We start from the raw sequence: 13,686 nt of genomic DNA, 5'->3' as shown, positions 1-13,686 counted from the left end.
ACAGTTGATGGACAGAATGCAGAACAATGTCATACATTCACCCCAGTACAGAGATCTGGGCCTAAATCCATCGTTTTTTTGCACTCCACACCACCCCAGTTCAGACATGGCCATATGCAAATCTGTCTGACCCTGTGCCTCATGGGAACAGTCCAGCCGGACCTGCCAAGCCATGCCTTCCCTGGGCCGGAAACAAGCTACCAAGGACTGGTTTCTGGCATTCCAGCCGTCTTTAGCCCGGCTTGCTTGAATCCAGTGGTGGGGAGAGCATGGGACTCAAGTCTCAGCATACCCATTACACTCTGGGTGACAAATGAAAAAACCAAAGTTGATGGACAGAATGCAGAACAATGTCTTAGATTCACCCCAGTACAGAGATCGGGGCCTAAATCAATCGTTTTTTTGCACTCCACACCACTTCAGATCAGACATGACCATATGCAAATCAGTCTGACCCTGTGCCTCATGGGAACAGTCCAGCCCGAACTGCCAAGCCATGCCTTCCCTGGACCGGAAACAAGCCACCGGGACCGGTTTCTGGCATTCCAGCCGTCTTCAGCCTGGCTTGCTTGAATCCAGTGGTGTGGAGAGCATGGGACTCACGTCTGAGCATACCCATCCCACTCGGGGTGACAAATGCAAAAACCACAGTAGATGGACAGAATGCAGAACAATGTCATACATTCACCCCAGTACAGAGATCTGGGCCTGAATCCATAGTTTTTTTGCACTCCACACCACCCCAGTTCAGACATGGCCATATGCAAATCAGTCTGACCCTGTGCCTCATGGGAACAATCCAGCCCGAACTGCCAAGCCATGCCTTCCCTGGACCAGAAACAAGCTACTGAGGACCAGTTGCTGGCATTCCAGCCATCTGTAGCCCGGCTTGATTGAATCCAGTGGTGTGGAGAGCATGGGACTTACGTCTGAGCATACCCATCCCACTCGGGGTGACAAATGCAAAACCCACAGTTGATGGACAGAATGCAGAACAATGTCATACATTCACCCCAGTACAGAGATCTGGGCCTAAATCCATAGTTTTTTTGCACTCCACACCACCCCAGTTCAGACATGGCCATATGCAAATCTGTCTGACCCTGTGCCTCATGGGAACAGTCCAGCCAGACCTGCCAAGCCATGCCTCCCCTGGGCCGGAAAAAAGCTACAGAGGACTGGTTTCTGGCATTCCAGCCGTCTTTAGCCCGGCTTGCTTGAATCCAGTGGTGGGGAGAGCATGGGACTCAAGTCTCAGCATACCCATCCAACTCTGGGTGACAAATGCAAAAACCAAAGTTGATGAACAGAATGCAGAACAATGTCATAGATTCACCCCAGTACAGAGATCGGGGCCTAAATCAATCGTTTTTTTGCACTCCACACCACTTCAGTTCAGACATGACCATATGCAAATCAGTCTGACCCTGTGCCTCATGGGAACAATCCAGCCCGAACTGCCAAGCCATGCCTTCCCTGGACCAGAAACAAGCTACCGAGGACCGGTTTCTGGCATTCCAGCCATCTTCAGCCCGGCTTGCTTGAATCCAGTGGTGTGGAGAGCATGGGACTCACGTCTGAGCATACCCATCCCACTCGGGGTGACAAATGTAAAAACCACAGTAGATGGACAGAATGCAGAACAATGTCATACATTCACCCTTAGTACCGAGATCTGGGCCTAAATCCATAGTTTTTTTGCACTCCACACCACCCAAGTTCAGACATGGCCCTATGCAAATCAGTCTGACCCTGTGCCTCATGGAAACAGTCCAGCCCGAACTTCCAAGCCATGCCTTCCCTGGACCGGAAACAAGCTACCCAGGACCAGTTTCTGGTATTCCAGCCATCTTCAGCCCGGCTTGCTTGAATCCAGTGGTGTAAAGAGCATAGGACTCACGTCTGAGCATACCCATCCCACTCGGGGTGACAAATGCAAAGCCCACAGTTGATGGACAGAAAAAAGAACAATGTCATACATTCACCCCAGTACAGAGATCTGGGCCTAAATCCATTGTGTTTTTGCACTCCACACCACCCCAGTTCAGATATGGCCATATGCAAATCAGTCTGACCCTGTGCCTCATGGGAACAGTCCAGCCCGAGCTGCCAAGCCATGCCTTCCCTGGACCGGAAACAAGCTACACAGGCCCGGTTTCTGGCATTCCAGCCATCTTTAGCTCGGCTTGCTTGAATCCAGTGGTGTGGAGAGTATGGGACTCACGTCTGAGCATACCCATCCCACTCGGGGTGACAAATGCAAAAACCACAGTAGATGGACAGAATGCAGAACAATGTCATACATTCACCCCAGTACAGAGATTTGGGCCTAAATCCATAGTTTTTTTGCACTCCACACCACCCCAGTTCAGATATGGCCATATGCAAATCAGTCTGACTCTGTGCCTCATGGAAACAGTCCAGCCAGAACTTCCAAGCCATGCCTTCCCTGGACTGGAAACAAGCTACCCAGGACCGGTTTCTGGTATTCCAGCCGTCTTCAGCCCGGCTTGCTTGAATCCAGTGGTGTGGAGAGCATGGGACTCACGTCTGAGCATACCCATCCCACTCGGGGTGACAAATGCAAAGCCCACAGTTGATGGACAGAATTAAGAACAATGTCATACATTCACCCCAGTACAGAGATCTGGGCCTAAATCCATAGTTTTTTTGCACTCCACACCACCCCAGTTCAGACATGGCCATATACAAATAAGCCTGACCCTGTGCCTCATGGGAACAGTCCAGCCCGAACTGCCAAGCCATGCCTTCCCTGGACCGGAAACAAGCTACCCAGGACCGGTTTCTGGTATTCCAGCCGTCTTCAGCCCGGCTTGCTTGAATCCAGTGCTGTGGAGAGCATGGGACTCACGTCTGAGCATATCCATCCAACTTGGGTGACAAATGCAAAAACCACAATTGATGAACAGAATGCAGAACAATGTCATACATTCACCCCAGTACAGAGATCTGGGCCTAAATCCATTGTTTTTTGCACTCCACACCACCCCAGTTCAGATATGGCCATATGCAAATCAGTCTGACCCTGTGCCTCATGGGAACAGTCCAGCCCGAGCTGCCAAGCCATGCCTTCCCTGGAGCGAAAACAAGCTACAGAGGCCCGGTTTCTAGCATTCCAGCCGTCTTTAGCCCGGCTTGCTTGAATCCAGTGGTGTGGAGAGTATGAGACTCACGTTTGAGCATACCCATCCCACTCGGGGTGACAAATGCAAAAACCACAGTAGATGGACAGAATGCAGAACAATGTCATACATTCACCCCAGTACAGAGATCTGGGCCTAAATCCATAGTTTTTTTGCACTCCACACCACCCCAGTTCAGACATGGCCATATGCAATTCTGTCGGGCCGAAGAAGGCTGAAATGCCAGAAACCGGTCCCCGGTAGCTTGTCTCCTTTCTGGTGAAGAATTGGCTTGGTAGTTTCGTCTGCCCTGTTCCCATGATGCACTGGGCCAGGGACAGACTGATTTGCATATAGCCAGGTTCTGAACTGGGATGGGGCAGTGAGATAAATAACGGTGATGGATCAAGCCCTGATCTTTGGACTGGGTAAGAGTGGTCTGTTTAACTCAGACACTCTGTTCATCACCACCCCCTTTTTGTAAATCATACATTCACCCCAGTACAGAGATTTGGGCCTAAATCCATAGTTTTTTTGCACTCCACACCACCCCAGTTCAGACATGGCCCTATGCAAATCAGTCTGACTCTGTGCCTCATGGAAACAGTCCAGCCAGAACTTCCAAGCCATGCCTTCCCTGGACTGGAAACAAGCTACCCAGGACCGGTTTCTGGTATTCCAGCCGTCTTCAGCCCGGCTTGCTTGAATCCAGTGGTGTGGATAGCATGGGACTCACGTCTGAGCATACCCATCCCACTCGGGGTGACAAATGCAAAGCCCACAGTTGATGGACAGAATTAAGAACAATGTCATACATTCACCCCAGTACAGAGATCTGGGCCTAAATCCATAAATGTTTTGCACTCCACACCACCCCAGTTCAGACATGGCCATATACAAATAAGCCTGACCCTGTGCCTCATGGGAACAGTCCAGCCCGAACTGCCAAGCCATGCCTTCCCTGGACCGGAAACAAGCTACCCAGGACCGGTTTCTGGTATTCCAGCCGTCTTCAGCCCGGCTTGCTTGAATCCAGTGGTGTGGAGAGCATGGGACTCACGTCTGAGCATATCCATCCCACTCGGGGTGACAAATGCAAAAACCACAATTGATGAACAGAATGCAGAACAATGTCATACATTCACCCCAGTAGAGAGATCTGGGCCTAAATCCATTGTTTTTTGCACTCCACACCACCCCAGTTCAGATATGGCCATATGCAAATCAGTCTGACCCTGTGCCTCATGGGAACAGTCCAGCCCGAGCTGCCAAGCCATGCCTTCCCTGGACCGAAAACAAGCTACAGAGGCCCGGTTTCTAGCATTCCAGCCGTCTTTAGCCCGGCTTGCTTGAATCCAGTGGTGTGGAGAGTATGAGACTCACGTTTGAGCATACCCATCCCACTCGGGGTGACAAATGCAAAAACCAAAGTAGATGGACAGAATGCAGAACAATGTCATACATTCACCCCAATACAGAGATCTGGGCCTAAATTCATAGTTTTTTTGCACTCCACACCACCCCAGTTCAGACATGGCCCTATGCAAATCAGTCTGACCCTGTGCCTCATGGAAACAGTCCAGCCCGAACTGCCAAGCCATGCCTTCCCTGGACCGGAAACAAGCTACCCAGGACCGGTTTCTGGTATTCCAGCCGTCTTCAGCCCGGCTTTCTTGATTCCAGTGGTGTGGAGAGCATGGGACTCTTGTCTGAGCATACCCATCCCACTCGGGGTGACAAATGCAAAAACCAAAGTAGATGGACAGAATGCAGAACAATGTCTTATATTCACCCCAGTACAGAGATCTGGGCCTAAATCCATAGTTTTTATTGCACTCCACACCACCCCAGTTCAGACATGGCCCTATGCAAATCAGTCTGACCCTGTGCTTCATGGGAACAGTCCAGCCCGAACTGCCAAGCCATGCCTTCCCTGGCTCGGAAACAAGCTACCCAGGAATGGTTTATGGTATTCCAGCCGTCTTCAGCCCGGCTTGCTTGAATCCAGTGGTGTGGAGAGCATGGGACTCACGTCTGAGCATACCCATCCCACTCGGGGTGACAAATGCAAAAACCACAGTAGATGAACTGAATGCAGAACAATGTCATACATTCAACCCAGTACAGAGATCTGGGCCTGAATCCATAGTTTTTTTGCACTCCACACCACCCCAGTTCAGACATGGCTATGCAAATCAGTCTGACCCTGTGCCTCATGGGAACAATCCAGCCCGAACTGCCAAGCCATGCCTTCCCTGGACCAGAAACAAGCTACCGAGGACCGGTTTCTGGCATTCCAGCCATCTTCAGCCCGGCTTCCTTGAATCCAGTGGTGTGGAGAGCATGGGACTCACGTCTGAGCATACCCATCCCACTCGGGGTGACAAATGCAAAAACCACAGTAGATGGACAAAATGCAGAACAATGTCATACATTCACCCCAGTACAGAGATCTGGGCCTAAATCCGTAGTTTTTTTGCACTCCACACCACCCAAGTTCAGACATGGCCCTATGCAAATCAGTCTGACCCTGTGCCTCATGGAAACAGTAAAGCCCGAACTTCCAAGCCATGCCTTCCCTGGACCGGAAACAAGCTACCCAGGACCGGTTTCTGGTATTCCAGCCGTCTTCAGCCCGGCTTGCTTGAATCCAGTGGTGTAAAAGAGCATAGGACTCACGTCTGAGCATACCCATCCCACTCGGGGTGACAAATGCAAAGCCCACAGTTGATGGACAGAATAAAGAACAATGTCATACATTCACCCCAGTACAGAGATCTGGGCCTAAATCCATCATTTTTTTGCACTCCACACCACCCCAGTTCAGACATGGCCATATACAAATAAGCCTGACCCTGTGCCTCATGGGAACAGTCCAGCCCGAACTGCCAAGCCATGCCTTCCCTGGACCGGAAACAAACTACCCAGGACCGGTTTCTTGCATTCCAGCCGTCTTCAGCCCGGCTTGCTTGAATCCAGTGGTGTGGAGAGCATGGGACTCACTGTGAGAAGTTGGCCTGGTATATAATGCTCACTAATTCTTAGTGATCACTTTGTACCATGCCAAGCAACCCTTATGATGATGGTTGTAATTCAACCTTGTAGACCAGTTATCCTAGTGGTAACGTGGACAAAGCAGTCTTAGGCTAAACTCTGAAAGGCATGTGAAGCCAGCTGTATTACCATACACAACCCCCTTGAATACCAAATGAAAGGGACACCAGGCAGATATATATTGAAAATATATATTGATTTATTAACTATAAAATCCCCTGGACTCTTTATGAGCACAGAAGCACAAGCGTTAAATCACAAGACAGTTTAAAATACACAAAAGTTGCACAATATGGATGAGCCCTAGGGGCCACCTAAACCATATACTAAGAAAGTGGTATAAGAGATACCAATAGGAAAGGGAACAGGCCTAGGGCCCTGGGAATCGCTGGAGCTATTCGAGACTAGCAGTGACTAAGTCGGGAAAGGCCCACGGGACTCGGGTGCAGTGTTCAAAGTGCACGCACTTTCCAATGCAAAGTCTATGGTGCGTAAAAAGTACAAAGTTAGTTTAAGGGCACTTCCGCTGAACCTAGAGGAACAAAACTTAAGACACAGACCCTAGAGGTGTGTACCAGTGTAGGGACACCGGCTTTGCAATGTTACCTCACCCACAGGAAGTGGGTGCACAGGGTCGAAGTGGCGTCGGGTTTTGACACGCAGGTTCTTGGCGCTTGAAGCTGAAGATGCTGCAGGCGATGTGAAGGAGAAGTGTCCGGTGGATCCAAGGGTGGATCTGAAGCAGTGAAGACCTGAAAGCAGAGGGGACAATGTTCAAAGTCACTGACCAGTGACCACCGTGGAACCAGATTGGAACCAGGCAAAGTCGGGTGCAAACAGGTGATGAGGTGTTGCTTCTCTCTGCAGCCACGTGAACACGAAGAGGTCAAGGACGTCCAGGAGTCGATCACGAGCTGTGCCTCGAAGGCTCTAGCTGATGGCGGTGTCGGCAACTCGATTGATGCAAACAAGCCTTGGCTAAAGCAAGCCACGGGGAAAGTGAAAAAGGCTTATTACTCAGACCAGCAAGGTCAGAGCGGGTACTCCTTTCTACAGGAGCGAGGGCAGGTCTGGAGCAACCAGACCCACAGTGTAAATTGTAGGTTTCGTCGCCAAGATGGCCGCTAATCACGTGACAAGCGGCCGGGATGGCGAGTCGAGTGGCACAAAGCAAAAGGGCCCCACGCAGATCGTGGAGATGCTGGAGGGCTGTTCTTCGGTGCAAGTGCTGCTCGGTGGTGGGGGTTCTAAGTCCCCAAAGCACAACGTCGAGGATGCCTCAGAAGCTGCGCAGTCAGCTTTTCGAGTGTCTTCCAAGAGGTCCGGTCCCACGTCACTCGGTGCCTCCACGGGTCCCTTCTTTGCAGGGACTGTAGATCTGGCTCTGAGAGGTCTGGGAGTCTGGTTCTTGTTGGGCTCTGGGCTCGGGCTCCGGCGGGAGGCGGCGGCAAAGCAGACGTCGAGTTGCTGGTTGGTGCCTGCTTTCGCAGGGTGGCCACTCCTAGGCCACAAGGGAGATTCTCTTCAGTCTTCTGAGCAGCAGAATGTCGAAGTCCAGTCTTCTTCTTCGTGTAAAGTTGATTCAGGATGATCTGCTGTGCAATAGCACTGCTCCCGCTCTTATTCCCAATCTGAGGGGTGGATCACCTACTAGGTCCCTCCTCTGGGAGGAACCAGGAAGGGGGGCGGTTACACCCCCTTTCCTTTGTCCAGTTCCGCGCCAGGCCTGGGTCTGGAAAGTCCCAGGACCGGTTTGGACTGGCCTATGCACGGGGACACCTTGTGTGCCCCGGGCATGTCTGATTCTATTCAGCCCTGTCCTACCCAATACACAAAATCCTGTCTGGGGTGGTGCTCGCACCTCCCAAGGCAGGAAACCCTTTGTCCAGGCCACCATCTGCCGAGTTTCGATCAGCAGCAGGAGGCCAGACTCGTGTCTGTGGTGGCAGCATCCATTTTGTGATGCTGAGGCTCTGTTTAACTTTAACCGGGGTTAAGGCTACACACATGTTGTGTCCCTCTAGAAGGGTGGAATGCTATCCCCGTCGCCAGAATTGGCGAGGGGATAGTATTCCAATTCGTATGACACCTTACTCGACATGTTTTGATAAAGCCAAACCAAAGATAGCAAATAACCGCGAGGATTATAATGCACTTAAGAGTATATGGTATGGCAATATCCCAGAACAGCTTAGGGATTGGTTTCCGACAGCTGCAGACAGGCTCAGCTCATGCTAGAGCACCATCTCACATGTAACCATGCACTCTGCCCCCAGGATTGCACGGGCCATCCATAGGAATGGCTTACAGGTTAACATGTGTCCAGTTTAAGGTTAGATATAGGGATACTATATCTAAGTAAGAGGTGATTACACCAACTTACCCCAGCTGAGTGATCAGCCAGTTGTGTCAAATATGGAGGCCAGGCCAGGGGTGGCACAATACGTGCTGCAGCCCCTGGTAGGCCTTGGATGCACCTATGCCCTGGGTACCTATGGTACACTGTTACAGGGGCCTATAAGGTGAACCAATTCCAATTGTGTTATGCACCTAAGGTACATGGAGTCCATTTTAAGGAGAGAGAAATCAGCCTGGGGCCCTGAATAGCAGGATCCCAGGCCAACTAAGTCAAAAACCAGCTAAACACCAGGCAAAAAGTTTGGGGGTAACCATAGTCAGATATCCACCTTCCTACATAACCCCCCCCCAAACGAAAGGATATAAGGCTATCCTTGACCAGGTAAGCCTATATTGCCTAAGTGGCAATATAAGGAAGTACCAGCTCTGGCTTGGTAACCCCCTGTCTCATGGTCCACTAAGCAATCCCTCACCCTAAGGGTATCTAAGGGTCTCCACCATAGGGAATCTCTACCTGTGGTGTGTCTTTGCAAAGTCAAAGGCTGGTGTTGAGATGGAGTACTGAAGTGAGTTTCCTCTGTAGGGCTCAGCTTCCTCCAATCACTCTCCACATGTGTGCTTTTCTTTCTCTGACTGAGTTGCACTGTGCTCTCAGGGTCAACCTCTGGCTACCTAAAGCTGGAGGCTGGGTCCCTCTGTTTGGCTTACTGGAGGGACAGTTCAGGTTTGGGCCCTTAGGGTCCCAGGTTTGGCTGTGCCCAACAATATCCATCTGGGGGAGGTCCCTAACTACTTTTAAGGGGGATCCCTCAGGAGTTTTTAAAGCTTGCACCTCACTAGGGCTACTAGTTTCGGTGCCCCTAATCTGCTGATGGGGGTGCTTTATTTGACAGGGGGCCCTTTGGGTCTCACTGTCCTTCTTGTCCTCTGCAGCCCTGGGCTGAGTAAGGCAAGGTAGAGAGGGGCAGGTTACCTGCTCCAGACTGGGTCCCACCTGAAAAGGGTCCACTGCCATCAGAGGCTCTGTCAGGCCAGGCCTACCAACCTCTGGGACAGTTCCTTCATCAGGGGTAAGATCAGTTCCCTGAGGAGGCTGATCCTTTCCTAAAGTCTGGTGGGAGGGAGATTTCTCTTCCTCCTCAATGCTCTCTGTTTGGGTGGAGTGATCCATCATTTCAGGCTTCACTACCCATGTATCAGTTTGAGTTTGGGCTGTGGCCATCACAGCCCCACCAACCTTTTCAGGAGGAGACTCAGTTTGGGTATGGGCTGTTACTAGTACAGCCCTGCTACTCTTTCCAGGAGGGAAGTTATCTAAAGATGGGGCTGAGGTTTGCTCAGCCCTCCCAACCTTTTCAGGAAGGACATCTTGAATTGGGGCTGTAGCCATTACAGCCCCACTAACCTTCCCATGGAGATTTACCATTCTAGAATGGGTTTGCTGTTCAACCTCAGCCCAGGCTGAGATTTCCAAATCATTACCCAGCAGGCAATCTACAGGCAAGTTTGCTGACACTGCCACTCTCTTTGGGCCAGTGACACCTCCCCAGCTAAGATTGACTACTGCCATGGGATGATTGGTTTCTATGCCATCAATGTTTGTCACCTGATATCTGGCATCAGGTAAAAGTTGCCTTGAGGGGACTAGACATTCAGCCACCATGGTGATGCTAGCCCCTGTTTCTCTGAAGGCCTCAACTTTCAAGCCATTGATGAGGGGCTCCTGTCTATACTTGCTCAAAGTGTTTGGGCAAGCTGTGAAATTGGCAAACCCCATGCCAGTCTCATAGACAAGAGTATCTGAGTTAGGGGACCTGGATAGGCCAGAGTCCACCTGTCCTCCAAAAGTAAACCCACCCAAATTCTTGGGGGTGCTCCCACCACCTGGGGGACCACTGCTAACAGTGACAGGAGGTGTTGGAGCCTTACCTGGAGGTATGTTCTCCTTATTGCCATTCTTGGGACAACAGCTATCTGTTTTGTAATGCCCCACCTGTTTACAGGTATGACAATACGGCTTTTTCTGGGATGTAGAAGTGTCTTGGGACCCACCCCCATTCTTGGAGTTTTGGGGCCCTGGGGAAGTCTTTTCCTTACTTTTATCCTCACCCTTCTCTTGAGGCTTGGTAGTCTCTTTCTTTTGGTCACCACCTTGGTTCTTAGGCCTGATCCTGGTTCTGACCCATTGGTCTGCCCTCCTACCCAATTCTTGTGGGGAGGTCAGATCAGAGTCAACCAAGTGCTGATGTAGAAGCTGATTTTGACAATTACTTAAGATTTGCTCTCTCATAATTAAATTATACAATCGTGTATAGTCAGTAACCTTAATTCCCAGCAACCAGCCCTCCAGAGCCTTAGTGGCACACTCAACAAATTCAGACCAGTCCTGAGTCTGTGTCTTCTGGGTATCTCTGAACATTAACCTGTACTGTTCAGTGGTTAAGCCTAACCCATCAATCAGAGCACTCTTCAGGACCATGTAGTTTCTAGAATCCCCATCACTAACTGTGAGGAGTCTGTCTCTGCCTCTACCTTCAAAGGAGAGCCACAAGATTGCTGCCCACTGCTCCTGAGGGATCTGCTGTACCATGCAGGCTCTCTCAAGTGCAGTCATCCATTTGTTGATATCATCCCCAGCTTTGTAGGGGGGCACAATCTTACTCAGGTTTCTTGTATCAAAGGACCTGTCTTTATCCTTCTGGATATTGCTGCCACCAGTGGATCCTAATCCACTCTCTCTAGGCTGTCTTGCTCTAGCAAGTTTCTCTTGGGCCAGGGCAAACTCTAACTCTTGTCTCTGGACTCTCAATTCAGCCTCTCTAATTTGAGATTCTCTCAATTTGGTCTCATGTTCCCTTCTCTGAGGGCTAGTCATCCCCTTTCTGGAGTGACCATGAGAACCTCTAGAAGCATGGGAGTTGTCAGAGTCACCTGAGTGAGTCCTTCTCCTCCTAGGCTTCTGGTTAAGTCCACCTGGGGGTCTGAATGGGTTGTTACCTGATTCATTCCCAAGTAAGCTTAAGTTAGCCTGGTTCAGTCTACTGACCAGCACCTGACTATTTCTGTCATCATCTGACTCACTGCTTTCCACCTCCTCCTCTTCCTCCTCTTCCTCTACATCTACCTGAGGAGCTCTGTGGTGGAGGCTTCCTCATCTACCAGGATGATAGGGGCAGGGGTGTCTACAGTGTCATCCTCTGAAGGATGGCCTCCTTCAGCATCCCCTGTGGGGTTTGCCTTAGAGGGCTTTAGAGTCTCAGACTGGTCTAAGAGCTCTCTTAGGTGGTCTGTAGTAGGGGAAGGCCCTGTCTCCAGACCCCTTAAGACACAAAGCTGTCTTAATTCCTTAAAGGAAAAAATAGCAAATTTGGATGGTGCCCTTGGAGGGTCACTCTCAACAGGAGTAAGTCCACTGGACCCCTCTGCTCCAGACATTGCTCTAGTGTGGGTGGATGTGTTGCAATCTACCTACACTGGTGTTTACCTACTAAACCTATCTAGTAGTTGTAGCTAGGGTGTGCTACTCCCTTTGCTCTACAACAACTAAGTTCAGTAGAACTTAAGTATACTAGTCTTGTTTTATGTGTACCTAGCAGGTACCTGTATGATCTTTCAAATGATAATCTCAAAGATTGTAATGGTAAAACAACAGCAAGCTCAGATCCCAATCCGCTGCTCACCAATGTGAGAAGTTGGCCTGGTATATAATGCTCACTAATTCTTAGTGATCACTTTGTACCATGCCAAGCAACCCTTATGATGATGGTTGTAATTCAACCTTGTAGACCAGTTATCCTAGTGGTAACGTGGACAAAGCAGTCTTAGGCTAAACTCTGAAAGGCATGTGAAGCCAGCTGTTATACCATACACAACCCCCTTGAATACCAAATGAAAGGGACACCACACAGATATATATTGAAAATATATATTGATTTATTAACTATTAAAATCCCCTGGACTCTTTATGAGCACAGAAGCACAAGCGTTAAATCACAAGACAGTTTAAAATACACAAAAGTTGCACAATATGGATGAGCCCTAGGGGCCACCTAAACCATATACTAAGAAAGTGGTATAAGAGATACCAAGAGGAAAGTGAAGAGGCCTAGGGCCTTGGGAATCGCTGGAGCTATTCGAGACTAGCAGTGACTAAGTCGGGAGAGGCCCACGGGACTCGGGTGCAGTGTTCAAAGTGCACGCACTTTCCAATACAAAGTCTATGGTGCGTAAAAAGTACAAAGTTAGAAAGTTAGGAACCTTCCGAGTGACCTACGGAGTTAAAACTTAAGACACAGGCCCTTGAGATGTGTACCAATGCAGGAGCACTGGCGGAGCTGAGTTACCTCACCCACAGGAAGCGGGTGCACAGGGTCGAAGTAGTGTCGGGTTTCGTCACGCCGGTCAACGGGGCTTGAAGCTGAAGATGCTGCAGGCGGCTCGATGAGAAGGGTTCCGGTGGATCCAAGGGTGGATCTGAAGATGTGAAGACCTGAAAGCAGAGGGGACAGTGTTCAAAGTCACTAGCCAGTGACTACCGTGGAACCAGATTGGAACCAGGCGATGTCGGGTGCAAACAGGCGTCGTCGGGTAGCTTCTTTCTGCAGCCACGTGGATACCCGGGGTCGAGGATGTCCAGGAGTCGGTCACGAGCTGTCCCACGTAGTCTTCTCGCTGTTGGCGGTATCGGCGACCTGATCGGAGCAAACAGGCCTCGGCAAATGCAAGCCACGCAGAAGTGGAAAGATGTTTAACACTCGGACCAGCAAGGTCAGAGCGGGTGCTCCTTTTCACAGGAGCTTGGGTAGGTCTGGAGCAACCAGACCTGCTGTGTAAATCTTCGGGTTCGTCTTCAAGATGGCCGCTGACCACGTGGCTAGTGGCCGGGATGGCGCGTTGAGTGGCACAATGCAAAAGGGCCCAACGCAGATCGTGGAGATGCTGGAGGGCTGATCTTCGGTGCAAGGGCTGCTCGGTGATGGGGGTTCTCAGTCCCCAAAGCACATTGTCGAGGATGCCTCAGAAGCTGCGCAGTCAGCTTTTCGAGTGTCTTCCAAGAGGTCCGGTCCCACGTCACTCGGTGCCTCCACGGGTCCCTTCTTTGCAGGGACTGTGGATCGGGCTCTGAGAAGTT

The sequence above is a fragment of the Lissotriton vulgaris genome, chromosome 4_1, assembly GCF_964263255.1.
Source record: "Lissotriton vulgaris chromosome 4_1, aLisVul1.2, whole genome shotgun sequence".
NCBI lineage: Eukaryota > Metazoa > Chordata > Amphibia > Caudata > Salamandridae > Lissotriton > Lissotriton vulgaris.
This window is presented reverse-complemented; position numbering follows the sequence as displayed.